General features: G+C 55.2%; 1 long non-coding RNA gene and 1 pseudogene across 1 annotated transcript in view; both read right to left on the reverse strand.

Annotated features, from left to right (window-relative positions):
* The window catches only part of LOC147747605 (uncharacterized), a 119,513-nt gene that overhangs the window by 12,194 nt on the left and 94,824 nt on the right, over positions 1–12,495 (reverse strand). The window lies entirely within an intron of this gene.
* On the reverse strand, positions 64–1,847 carry LOC147747607 (18S ribosomal RNA; annotated as a pseudogene).

Consider the following 12,495-nt stretch of genomic DNA (forward strand, 5'->3'; position numbering starts at 1 on the left):
TGCTTGCAGGAGGCAGCTGAGGGCTTCGGGCTGGCACTGTCAGTTGCTCGGCCGCTCTGCCGTTAATGATCCTTCCGCAGGTTCACCTACGGAAACCTTGTTACGACTTTTACTTCCTCTATATAGTCAAGTTTGATTGTCTTCTCAGCACTCGGCCAGGGCCGTTGCTGACCCCGGCGGGGCCGATCCGAGGACCTCACTAAACCATCCAATTGGCAGTAGCGACGGGTGGTGTGTACAAAGGGCAGGGACTTAATCAACTCTAGCTTATGACCCGCACTTACTGGGAATTCCTCGTTCTTGGGAAATAATTGCAATAATAATTGCAATCCCCAATCCCTATCACAAACGGGGTTCAGCGGGTTACCCGCACCTGTCAGCAAAGGGTAGACACACGCTGATCCGTTCAGTGTAGCGCACGTGCAGCCCCAGACATCTAAAGGCATCACAGACCTGTTATTGCTAGATCTCGTGTGGCTGAACGCAGAAGTTGGACGCCAACCGCTGGGGGTAGCATAAATAGTTAGCATGGGAGAGTCTCATTAGTTATCGGAATTAACCAGAAAAAACACTCTACCAACTAAGAACGGCCAAGCACCACAACTGCCAGAATCAAGAAAGAGCTATCATACTGTCAATCCTTTCCGTGTCTGGGCCGGGTGAGGTTTCCCGTGTTGAGTCAAATTAAGCTGCAAGCTCCACTCCTGGTGGTCCCCTTCCGTCAATTCCTTTAAGTTTCAGCTTTGCAACCATACACCCCCAAAACGCAAAGGTTTCCTGGAAGCTGCTCGGCGGGTCATGGGAATAACGCAGCCGGATCGCTAGACAGAATTGTTTATGGTCAGAACTACGACTGTATCTGATGGTTTTCGAACCTCCAGCGTTCATTCTTGATTAGTTAAAACATTCTCGGCAAATGCTTTCACTTTAGTTCGTCTTGCTCCGGTCCAAGAATTTCACCTCTAGTGGCACAATATAGATGCCCCTGGCCGTCCCTCTTAATCATGGCCCCAGTTCCGAAAACCAACAAAATAGCTGTCCATTCCTATTCCATTATTCCTAGCTGAAGTATTCAGGTGACCAGCCTGCTTTGAATGCTCTAATTTTTTCAAACTAAAAGCTTTGGACCCCAGGACACTCAGTCAAGAGCATCAAGGGGGTGCCGAGAGGCAGGGGATGGGACAGAGAGTAGCTTGCCTTGTGCGGACCACCGATCGATTTAACTGCAGCAACTTTTACATACGCTATTGGAGCTGAAATGACCGCTGCTGCTGGCAAAAGACTTGTTCTCCAATGGATCCTTATTAAAGGATTTAAAGTGTACTCATTCCAATTACAGGTCCTCGAAAGAGTCCTGTATTGTTATTTCATCATAACTAGCTCCCAGAGTCGGGAGTGGGTAATTTGTGTGCCTGCTGCCTTCCTTTGATGTGGTAGCTGTTTCTCAGGCTCCCTCTCCGGAATCGATCCCTGATTCCCCGCTACCCGTGGTCACCATGGTAGGAGCAGAAAGTACCATCGAAAGTTGATAAGGCAGACATCTGAATGTATCGTCGCGTCACGGGGATGTTCGATCAGCCCAAGGTTATTTAGACTCACCAAAGCGGCCGGGCGAGCCCGGATTTGTCTTGGTCTGATAAATTCACGCATCCCGGGAGGTCAGCGCTCGTCGGCATATATTAGCTCTATAATTACCACAGGTATCCAAGTAACAGATCGAGTGATCAAAGGAACCATAACTGATTTAATGAGCCATTCGCAATTTCACTGTACTGGTCGTCTGTACTTACACGTGCATAGTTTAATCTTTGAGACAAGCATATGCTACTGGCAGGGTCAACCAGGTAGCTGCACCTGCTGATGGGGTGGGTTCGGGGGGCCGCATGCCCATCTCCCTGACCGGCAACCTTCACGCAACCCTCCCTCTAGGAGCCTGCTGGGGGAAGGAGCCCACCGGGCGGGTGTGGGAGGCAGGCCGAGAGCGAGACGCGGTGGGCCGGGGCCTGGCAGCGGCGGCACCCCTTGGAATGTTTGTTCCGAGCTGCTGTGGAAATGTGCTGGAAGGAGAGGGGTGACAGCATGGCGCAAGGAGCCTACAAACCTACTGGACAGCAGCATCTGAGGGCCTGGCGCCAGCCACTGCTCGGGTCAGACCACTGGGGGCATGAGCTTCTGGGGCCACTCTGCCTTTATTCTGCTCGGAAGGGTGAAGGGCCTCACACCAGGCGGCAGGCCCTCGAGTCGGATGGTCCATGCAGGGAGGAAGCTCCTTGCTTGAAACAACAGCCAAGGGTGGCTAAGCAGTCCATCCCTTAACCGACAGAGAGTGCCCAATTGATCAGAGTATGGCTGGGGCATCCCCTGGCAGGCCACCCGGGAAGGGGTTGAGAGGCAGGTGCATACCCGGGGGACCTGGCAGCCGGGCCCGGGTGCTGCCTTCACCCGTCTCAGCATCGCCGGACCTAATAGAGGTCTGACTGAGCAAACTCGGAGAAAAGGGACCATCAGGAAGGGGGTGAGATGCAGGTGCGTACCCGGGACCCTAGGGGGCCCGACGGGCAGGCCCGGGTGCTGCCTTCCCCTGTTTCAGAATCACCAGACCTCACAGAGGTCTGACTGACCCTCTCCCTAGTAATCCAGAGGAAAATGACCCCCCTTGTAATCTGTGCACACGAGGTGACAGCGGGGACCCAAGGCGTGAAAGTAACCGACCTCCTGGAGCCCTCGCTGGGTTCGGGGAGGCAGATGAGCCCTCATTTTGACTTCCAGGGAAGCCTGGCCATCTGGTCACCCTATAGAAAAGTATTGCATGCGACCAGATCGGGGAGGGGATTGGTGAGACCAGATGGCCGAAGGGAAGCGTGCAACCAGATGGCCAGGCACGAAAGGGAAGCCATCTGGTCACTCTGTGCCCCAACAAAAGAGTGAGGGGATGCCAGAGTAAGGGGGACCGGAGGACCAGGGCCTCAGCTGGGTCCCAGCCATGGAGGATGCGAGGGAACCGTGGACAACTTGACAAGCAGGGGAGGCCTGCACGGGACCAACGGATCCCCGTCCTTGGCCTTTGGTGGAGCAGCAGGCCGGGGATGGGGCCCAGGGCTGGAGCACCCGACCCGGGTCCCGGGAGGGACCCTGGACCCAACCGGGGCTCCCAGGCCCAGAGGCGCGGAGAAAGCCACCCTGGGCCCACCCGAAACCATCCTGGGCCCCCTGCCATGTGCCAGGACCAAGGACAGAGTCTGCAGTGGGAAGGCCATCCTCCCTGAGATCCTGAGGGGCCCCTGCCAGTGCCCCTGAACACAGCCAAGCAAGGCGAGGCTATCCAGGCACAAAGGAACCCCATCCTGGGCCTTTGGCAGGAGGGCAGGCGGAGGGACAGGGCCCAGAGTCAGAGCCAGAGCACCCAACCCAGAGCACCCAACCCAGGGCCCGGTGGGCCCCTGGAACCAGCCGGGGCACCCAGGCCCAGAGGTGCAGGGGAAGCCACCACTGCCCACAGGACACCATCCCGGGCACCCTGCTATGTGGCAGGGGATGGGACAGAGAGTAGCTTGCCTTGTGCGGACCACCGATCGATTTAACTGCAGCAACTTTTACATACGCTATTGGAGCTGAAATGACCGCTGCTGCTGGCAAAAGACTTGTTCTCCAATGGATCCTTATTAAAGGATTTAAAGTGTACTCATTCCAATTACAGGTCCTCGAAAGAGTCCTGTATTGTTATTTCATCATAACTAGCTCCCAGAGTCGGGAGTGGGTAATTTGTGTGCCTGCTGCCTTCCTTTGATGCGGTAGCTGTTTCTCAGGCTCCCTCTCCGGAATCGATCCCTGATTCCCCGCTACCCGTGGTCACCATGGTAGGAGCAGAAAGTACCATCGAAAGTTGATAAGGCAGACATCTGAATGTATCGTCGCGTCACGGGGATGTTCGATCAGCCCAAGGTTATTTAGACTCACCAAAGCGGCCGGGCGAGCCCGGATTTGTCTTGGTCTGATAAATTCACGCATCCCGGGAGGTCAGCGCTCGTCGGCATATATTAGCTCTATAATTACCACAGGTATCCAAGTAACAGATCGAGTGATCAAAGGAACCATAACTGATTTAATGAGCCATTCGCAATTTCACTGTACTGGTCGTCTGTACTTACACGTGCATAGTTTAATCTTTGAGACAAGCATATGCTACTGGCAGGGTCAACCAGGTAGCTGCACCTGCTGATGGGGTGGGTTCGGGGGGCCGCATGCCCATCTCCCTGACCGGCAACCTTCACGCAACCCTCCCTCTAGGAGCCTGCTGGGGGAAGGAGCCCACCGGGCGGGTGTGGGAGGCAGGCCGAGAGCGAGACGCGGTGGGCCGGGGCCTGGCAGCGGCGGCACCCCTTGGAATGTTTGTTCCGAGCTGCTGTGGAAATGTGCTGGAAGGAGAGGGGTGACAGCATGGCGCAAGGAGCCTACAAACCTACTGGACAGCAGCATCTGAGGGCCTGGCGCCAGCCACCGCTCGGGTCAGACCACTGGGGGCATGAGCTTCTGGGGCCACTCTGCCTTTATTCTGCTGGGGAGGGTGAAGGGCCTCACACCAGGCGGCAGGCCCTCGAGTCGGATGGTCCATGCAGGGAGGAAGCTCCTTGCTTGAAACAACAGCCAAGGGTGGCTAAGCAGTCCATCCCTTAACCGACAGAGAGTGCCCAATTGATCAGAGTATGGCTGGGGCATCCCCTGGCAGGCCACCCGGGAAGGGGTTGAGAGGCAGGTGCATACCCGGGGGACCTGGCAGCCGGGCCCGGGTGCTGCCTTCACCCGTCTCAGCATCGCCGGACCTAATAGAGGTCTGACTGAGCAAACTCAGAGAAAAGGGACCATCAGGAAGGGGGTGAGATGCAGGTGCGTACCCGGGACCCTAGGGGGCCCGACGGGCAGGCCCGGGTGCTGCCTTCCCCTGTTTCAGAATCACCAGACCTCACAGAGGTCTGACTGACCCTCTCCCTAGTAATCCAGAGGAAAATGACCCCCCTTGTAATCTGTGCACACGAGGTGACAGCGGGGACCCAAGGCGTGAAAGTAACCGACCTCCTGGAGCCCTCGCTGGGTTCGGGGAGGCAGATGAGCCCTCATTTTGACTTCCAGGGAAGCCTGGCCATCTGGTCACCCTATAGAAAAGTATTGCATGCGACCAGATCGGGGAGGGGATTGGTGAGACCAGATGGCCGAAGGGAAGCGTGCAACCAGATGGCCAGGCACGAAAGGGAAGCCATCTGGTCACTCTGTGCCCCAACAAAAGAGTGAGGGGATGCCAGAGTAAGGGGGACCGGAGGACCAGGGCCTCAGCTGGGTCCCAGCCATGGAGGATGCGAGGGAACCGTGGACACCTTGACAAGCAGGGGAGGCCTGCACGGGACCAACGGATCCCCGTCCTTGGCCTTTGGTGGAGCAGCAGGCCGGGGATGGGGCCCAGGGCTGGAGCACCCGACCCGGGTCCCGGGAGGGACCCTGGACCCAACCGGGGCTCCCAGGCCCAGAGGCGCGGAGAAAGCCACCCTGGGCCCACCCGAAACCATCCTGGGCCCCCTGCCATGTGCCAGGACCAAGGACAGAGTCTGCAGTGGGAAGGCCATCCTCCCTGAGATCCTGAGGGGCCCCTGCCAGTGCCCCTGAACACAGCCAAGCAAGGCGAGGCTATCCAGGCACAAAGGAACCCCATCCTGGGCCTTTGGCAGGAGGGCAGGCGGAGGGACAGGGCCCAGAGTCAGAGCCAGAGCACCCAACCCAGAGCACCCAACCCAGGGCCCGGTGGGCCCCTGGAACCAGCCGGGGCACCCAGGCCCAGAGGTGCAGGGGAAGCCACCACTGCCCACAGGACACCATCCCGGGCACCCTGCTATGTGGCAGGATCGAGGACAGAGCCCGGGGTGGGGAGACTGCTCTCCCCAGGGCCCCTGAGAGCCCCTGAACCCAGCCAGTCAGGGGGAGGCTCTCCAGGCACAAAGGAACCCCATCCTGGGCCTTTAGCGGGAGGGCAGCAAGGGGAAGGGGACCCAGGGCTGGAGCACCCGACCTGGGACCTGGCAGGGCCCATGGACCGAGCTGGAGATCCCGGGCCCTGAGGCACAAAGGAAACCTCCCGAGGCCTGTGGGATCCCGTCCCGAGCAACCTGCCATGCAGCAGGACCGATGGTGGAGCCCGTAGTGGGGAGGCTACCCTCCCCGGGGCCCCTGGGAGTCCCTGAACCTAGCCAAGCAGGGGGAGGTTCCCTGTGCCCAAAGGACCCAATCGGCTGCAGTCTCCCACGTGGCAGGCCAGGGGATGGACCCCGGGCTGGGGTGGCATCCTGGCCCATCCAGCTGCCGGCTGAGAGCCACTAGGCTGAGAGGGGTTCTGGAGGACCCTGTCCCTAGTATTCTGGAGCAAGGCTACTCCCCTTTCTGGTAACCTTTGAGCACTGCGAGACTCAGGGCACCCTAGGCGCAGACGCGCCGACCTCCTGGAGCCCTGACTGGGATTGGGGAGGCAAATGAGCCCTCATTGGTACTTTAAGGGCAGCCTGGCAATCTGGTCGCCCCATTGGAAAGCATTGCGTGCGACCAGATGGCCGTGGGGAAAGGTGCAACCAGATGGCCGGGACCAAAAGGACTCCCATCTGCCTGCCCCAAGCCTTCGCGATTGGGCTCCTGCCTCACCTTGCAGTGCTCAGGGGCTCCGCTTCCTGGGTTGGACCACCAGAGCTCTCGGGCCTTGACACCTGGGGGATGACTGCCCAGGAACAAGGAGCCTGTCCCGGGCACTTTGCCACGCCATTGGCCAGAGGAGAAAGCCCCGGATGGAGGGGAGGTGTTGTCCGGGCATAGGCCTTCTGCTCACTGGCAAAGAACCTCCAGCCCGGGAGGGGTGCCCCGGCAAACCCTGCCCCTAGTAATCCGGAGGAAGACTACCCCTCTTTCTGGGAACCCGTGTGCACTGAGAGACTCAAAGGACCTTAGCCCCGGACGTGCCCGACCTCCTGGAGCCCTGGCTGGGGTCTGGGAGGTGAATAAGCCCCTATGTGGACTTCCAGGGCGGCCCGGCCATCTGGTAGCCCCATTGGAAAGCGTAGCGTGTGACCAGATGGCCGAGTGGGAAAAGGTGTGACCACATGGCCGGGACCGAAAGGGTGCCCATCTGCCCGCCTGAGCCTTCACTGTAGGGCTCCCGTCTGCCCTTGTAGGGCTCGTGGGATGCGCTTCCCATGGGCTCTGAGACCCCAGCTGGGCCTCAGGCCTGGGGAGGCCTGCAGGTGCTCCTGGGCCCGGCATACCCTGCCCCTAGTAATCCATAGGAAGGTTACCCCTCTTTCTTGGAACCTGTGTGCACCGAGACTCAGAGGACCCCAGGCCCGGACGGGCCTGACCTCCTGGAGCCCTGGCTGGGATCAGGGAGGTGAATTGGCCCCCATTGGGACTTTCAGGGCGGCCCAGCTATCTGGTTGCCCCATTGAAAAGCATTGCGTGCGACCAGATGGGTCAAGTACCAGCGACAGGCAAGGGACAACAACCTATTGAGGTAACATCAAAATTACCTATCACAAAACAACCTTGTTTTGCAAGAGGGGTCCCATGAGTTCTTGGCCCCAGGCTCCGCGACCATCAATGGAAACCTACCAGACACACACATTCCTGAAAACTAGACACCTAAGGGAGTCCAGCATGGTATATCTTGCATAGGTTCCCCAACATTTCCCTACCCAGAATCCCCTGCAAGTCTCAAATTTAGCTGAGTGGGAAAGTTCTGGAATCTGCGTGGATCCACAAATTTCTTTCTACACAGCATTTACCTGGGTCTCCTGATAAAAATGATACCTCACTTATGTGGGTGGGTCAAGTAAACGCAACAGGCAAGGGCCCCAAAACGTATTGAGGAGACATCAAAATGACCCATCACAAAACAACCTGGTTTTGCAAGGGTAGTTGTGGAATTCTAGTTTGTGAGCTAAACATTATCTGCGCCCACTTGTCACCCACGTACAACGTGCACGATCACCATTTTAGGCATCATGGTCTCCCTGTCCACGATCGATCGCCAGCGCGCCCCTCTGACCCAGCAAGCATCCTCCGCGCACCCTGGCTCCCCCTCCCTCCCCTCATGAACATAACCCTTCTGCATGACCCTGTCCTTGGGAGTCACGCCAGCGCCTGACCAACACCTCCTCTCCTCCGATGAATGCCCCTCTGTTGATCAACCTTCCCTCCGCACTGGATTGTCCACGAGGCATGAATACCACTCCTTTGATGACCCCTCACCCCGTGTCCAGCTGTCCACACAGGTCCGAAGCCATCGCCTAAGCCGGGAGATATCATTTACTGCCCCTTATTGTATGAGGTCGCTCTCCTTCAAAGGACCCTCTATTGATCCAGGCCTCCCCACCCCCTGTGATATGATCAGGCGCACACATCCTAAGACACAGCAGAACACTCAGCTGCGTGATGACCCCCCTCCTCTTATCAGTAGGTTGAGGACCTCTATTGTGAAGGTATATGGGGGTGGGATTGACACGAGGATTGCGGGGATGTCTTTTTCCGGGCTACACAATGTTCTGATTATAATAAAGAAAGGTCACATGCCATAAACCAGTGTATAAGAAGCCAGGCCTCCGAGAGGCTGTTAGAGCACCTCGAGATGATACCTTGTTGTCTGATCTGATGTGTTCTGCTCCGTCGGAATAAAACCTCTGTTTCCTGCCTTCTGGTCTCCGGCGCCTGCCTCATTGCTTGGTAAATTTGAATGGTACAAGGGCGGTTAGCGCCGGGCAAATCTTGAGAAAGGTCCTAGCCCTACCTTTTTTCCACAATTGGCGTCCCAAAGCGTGGGGCCCATCAGCGACACGTGGATCCAGTGGGAGAGGTCCCGATGACAGAGTGAACGACTGCAACGATCGGGAAGAGCTCGTGTCCGATAGACCCTCGTCTGACAGCCGATCATCCGACCTTCACTAGTTCTGAACGGACCTCTCTCGAGTGATCTACGGTCCTGACTGGGAACCATCAGGAGTGCCACGGGCATCACGAAGAAGAGAGGACGATCGGGCGCTGGATCCAGAGGACAGGAAACCGTCCATGCGGTCCGGGTAAGGTCGTGTAAACACGACAAATTGGGAAAAATATTGTTTTGTTTGGATAATACTAGTATTACGCTTTGTTGAAACCCTCTGGAGATTCACTGTCTGCAAACGGGGAAAAACAAACAGGCTCTCTCTTTGCAAGCAGTGAAGGATAGGTAACGCAGACTTTTGTCCCCGTTGTAATCCGTCGTGCCTATCTTCCTCCCCCACTGTTTCCCGAACTGTCGTTCGTGGATTATTGTCTGGAGATTCTTTGTCTGCAAACAGGGAAGAACAAGGTCTCTCTTTGCAGGTAGAGAAAGAGTGGGTAACGATAACTTTTCGTGCCCACTTATTCTCCCCACTGGATTGTTTGATTGACCGATTATTCGGTATTGGTTCTTTTGAGGTATTCACGGCCTCCAAACAACGTAGAATAGAAATATTCTGTCTAGTCTTTGTCCGCCGTGATAAGATAGGTAGTGCAGACTTTTGTCCCCGTTGTAATCCGTCATGCCTGTCTTCTCCCCACTGGTTGGTAGCCTGTTTAGCCCGGACCGCTTATTAGAGATGAACCATCCAGCTCCACTGGAGGGCACCCCTAATAAGGACATGTTCACTAAGTATGGACTAGTCGCTATAGCTTACACTAAACTATGGCATAAATATACGAAAAAGAACCCTGCAAGTCAGTGGCCACTGATAGGTTCCTTTGACGAAAATAAAATAAAAACATTAGAAATAGCGCTCCAGAAGAATAAGACCACGCCCACTATGCTCGACAGTATCGGCATGTGGCGCAAAGAAACGGAACAACGAAAGAAAAGAGAAGAAGCAAAAATAGGGAAAGAATTACGAAAGGCAGCCCACCTAGCCGCGAAGCAACTAGAAGAAGAAATAAAAGAAAGAAAAGATACTATGCGAAACCAAGAATCAGGGTCGACAGGCCAATGTCCTGTTAGGACCCCCTCTGCGCTCTACCCTGAATTGCCCTCCAAACAACGGGCGAACAATGAGTTACTGCTAGGTCCCCCAATCATCTACATGCCCCCTCCATATGCCCCCTGCCGACAAAGCTTTCACGCTCCGAGTGTGAGCGAAAGCGATCTCAGTGCTAGTGCACCAGCCCTCACGGCCTTTGCACCAGCCACATTAACAACCTCATCAGACGACCCCGAGTCTAGCAAACAATCACCAGCCAGACTAAATAGGTTGAGCAAAGATGAGCGGGATGGGATCGACAAAATAGCAAAGACATTAGTAGAACGAAGGGAGAGCGAAGATTATACAATGAGCGTATATAATTCACATGCCGACAGCCACAGACGGCATTTCATCTTGCGATTCAGCTACTACACCCTGAACGCGTATGAAGATAGGTATCAAAGTAAGGGTCCCGCTAAACTAACAACACTGTATAGGAAAATTGATGTTGGAGATGGGACTGAACGTGAGGCGACGGAGCTCTTCATGCAGATGCTTGAGGTCTTCCGCCACCTCACGGAACAGAAACCAGAAGCCAAGGCTACAGTCCCTGAAACGACCTCGGTAGAAGTAGCCAATACTATGATGCCTATCAGAGAAGCGGCCCCTTACTGGATCCCGCCACGGGGCCAGGGAACGAGCGATGATATTAATAATGAAAATGCAAAGGGAAGGGTTGTGTACAATTGGGTTTACCAACCATGGGACCGACAAGATATCCTAACCTTTAAGCAAACCCTGCCCGATTTAAGAAAGAACCCGACAGCATTTTATACCGAATTAGGCACAGCCTTGGGTTCGACGATAATGACTTTAGCAGACATTGACTTGTTCTTCGGGTTATGCCTGCCAGCTGACGTGTGGAAGCAAATCCGGAAGGCTGACCACACGGATCTGTTTGGACATACCTGGGACCAACTCGGTAAATTAGATAGACAACGAGAACCTGGAAGGAAACCAGTGAAAGACATACTAGAACTCCCAGACAAAATAGTTCAGAAATTAAAGACACTGATCCCAGAAAGAAAGGTAGACTGGTCGATAGTCACGGCCTGTCGACAGAAACCGCAGGAAGATGTGTCAGAATACTTCTCCCGATTCGAGACAGTGTTCTCCGACTACAGTGGCCAAGACATGACCACCGCAACCGGACAGCACCTGTTTGTACAAAATTACGTAAAGGGTCTAACGCAAGAGGTCTCCCAAAAGCTGCAGACGAGTGAGAGTAGTTGGGGGGCCTCCAAACCTGCAGCTATCCTTCAGATGGCTCAGTATTACGAGCACCAAAAGAATGAGAATGATAGGGCGTCCGAGAAAAAGAAGAAAGATTTAAAAGAAAGGGTAATGATAGCCCAGATACAAGGTATAACGGTAGGACGGGAACATCAAAGGGGGAACTACCAACCAGCCGCCCCCAGAGATCTACCTCCTAAAGATCACACTCCCACACCCCACACTGGACGTAGGGACATCAGCAACGACCAATGCGCCTTCTGCAAAGGGTTCGGCCATTGGAAATACCAGTGTCCGGTTATGCTAGAGATGAATAGAAATAGGGACTCCAGGGATGTAGCAAGTGGTCCAAGAAATGGGGTACAAGGACGAGGGCACGCCAACGGCACCAACAATGACAGATCAGGGAGACTGAACACATTTGACCGTCCCCGGCAGAACCAATATCAGCTGTCCGAAGGTGAACATGCCCCCGACTTTGCATAGGACTGCCAGGGGCAAGGGAGGGATCCAGTCGAGCTCTGTGTTGACCAGCAAGGTCCTTATGTCACCGCTAAGGTCCTGGGTACAGAGTCTCCATTCTTGGTAGACACTGGGGCGACACGTAGTGTGTTATCAAAACGACTGATTCCAAGGGCACCCTTGTCTGGCTCACACATAACGTCGATAGGTTTCGATGGAACGCCCTCCACTAACCCCCTGTCCGTACCTATTTCCTTTGATCTAGAAAACAACACCACTGACGCGACGTTCCTGCTTTCCTCCAACTCCCCTGACGCCATTATGGGCATTGACTTACTGAAACATTTTCGAGCTACCATTAGGTGTTCCCCAGATGGAATACGAGTCATCCTATACGACAACCCAGACATGCCCAGATCCCGTCCCCCACGACACATGTGCCCCATAACTGACGCTGACATGTCCTTGCTTGACACCCTGCCCCCGTACCTGTGGGCCAAAAACGACTCTGATGTGGGGCGAATGATGATTGATCCTATCCACATAACTGTACGACAGGACGCTATGCTCCCGAAACTCCCGCAATATCGGATATCCCCAGAGGGTGAGAAGGCACTGGTAGCGATCATTCAGTCTCTGGTAGATGCAGGAGTGGTTGAAGAGGTGGTTAGCAACGTCTGCAACAGCCCAATCCTACCTATTGTTAAGAAGCAAGGTGAAGGAGATGAGAAAGCATACCGCTTCA

This window comes from Lissotriton vulgaris, chromosome 1_1 (assembly GCF_964263255.1).
Source record: "Lissotriton vulgaris chromosome 1_1, aLisVul1.2, whole genome shotgun sequence".
NCBI lineage: Eukaryota > Metazoa > Chordata > Amphibia > Caudata > Salamandridae > Lissotriton > Lissotriton vulgaris.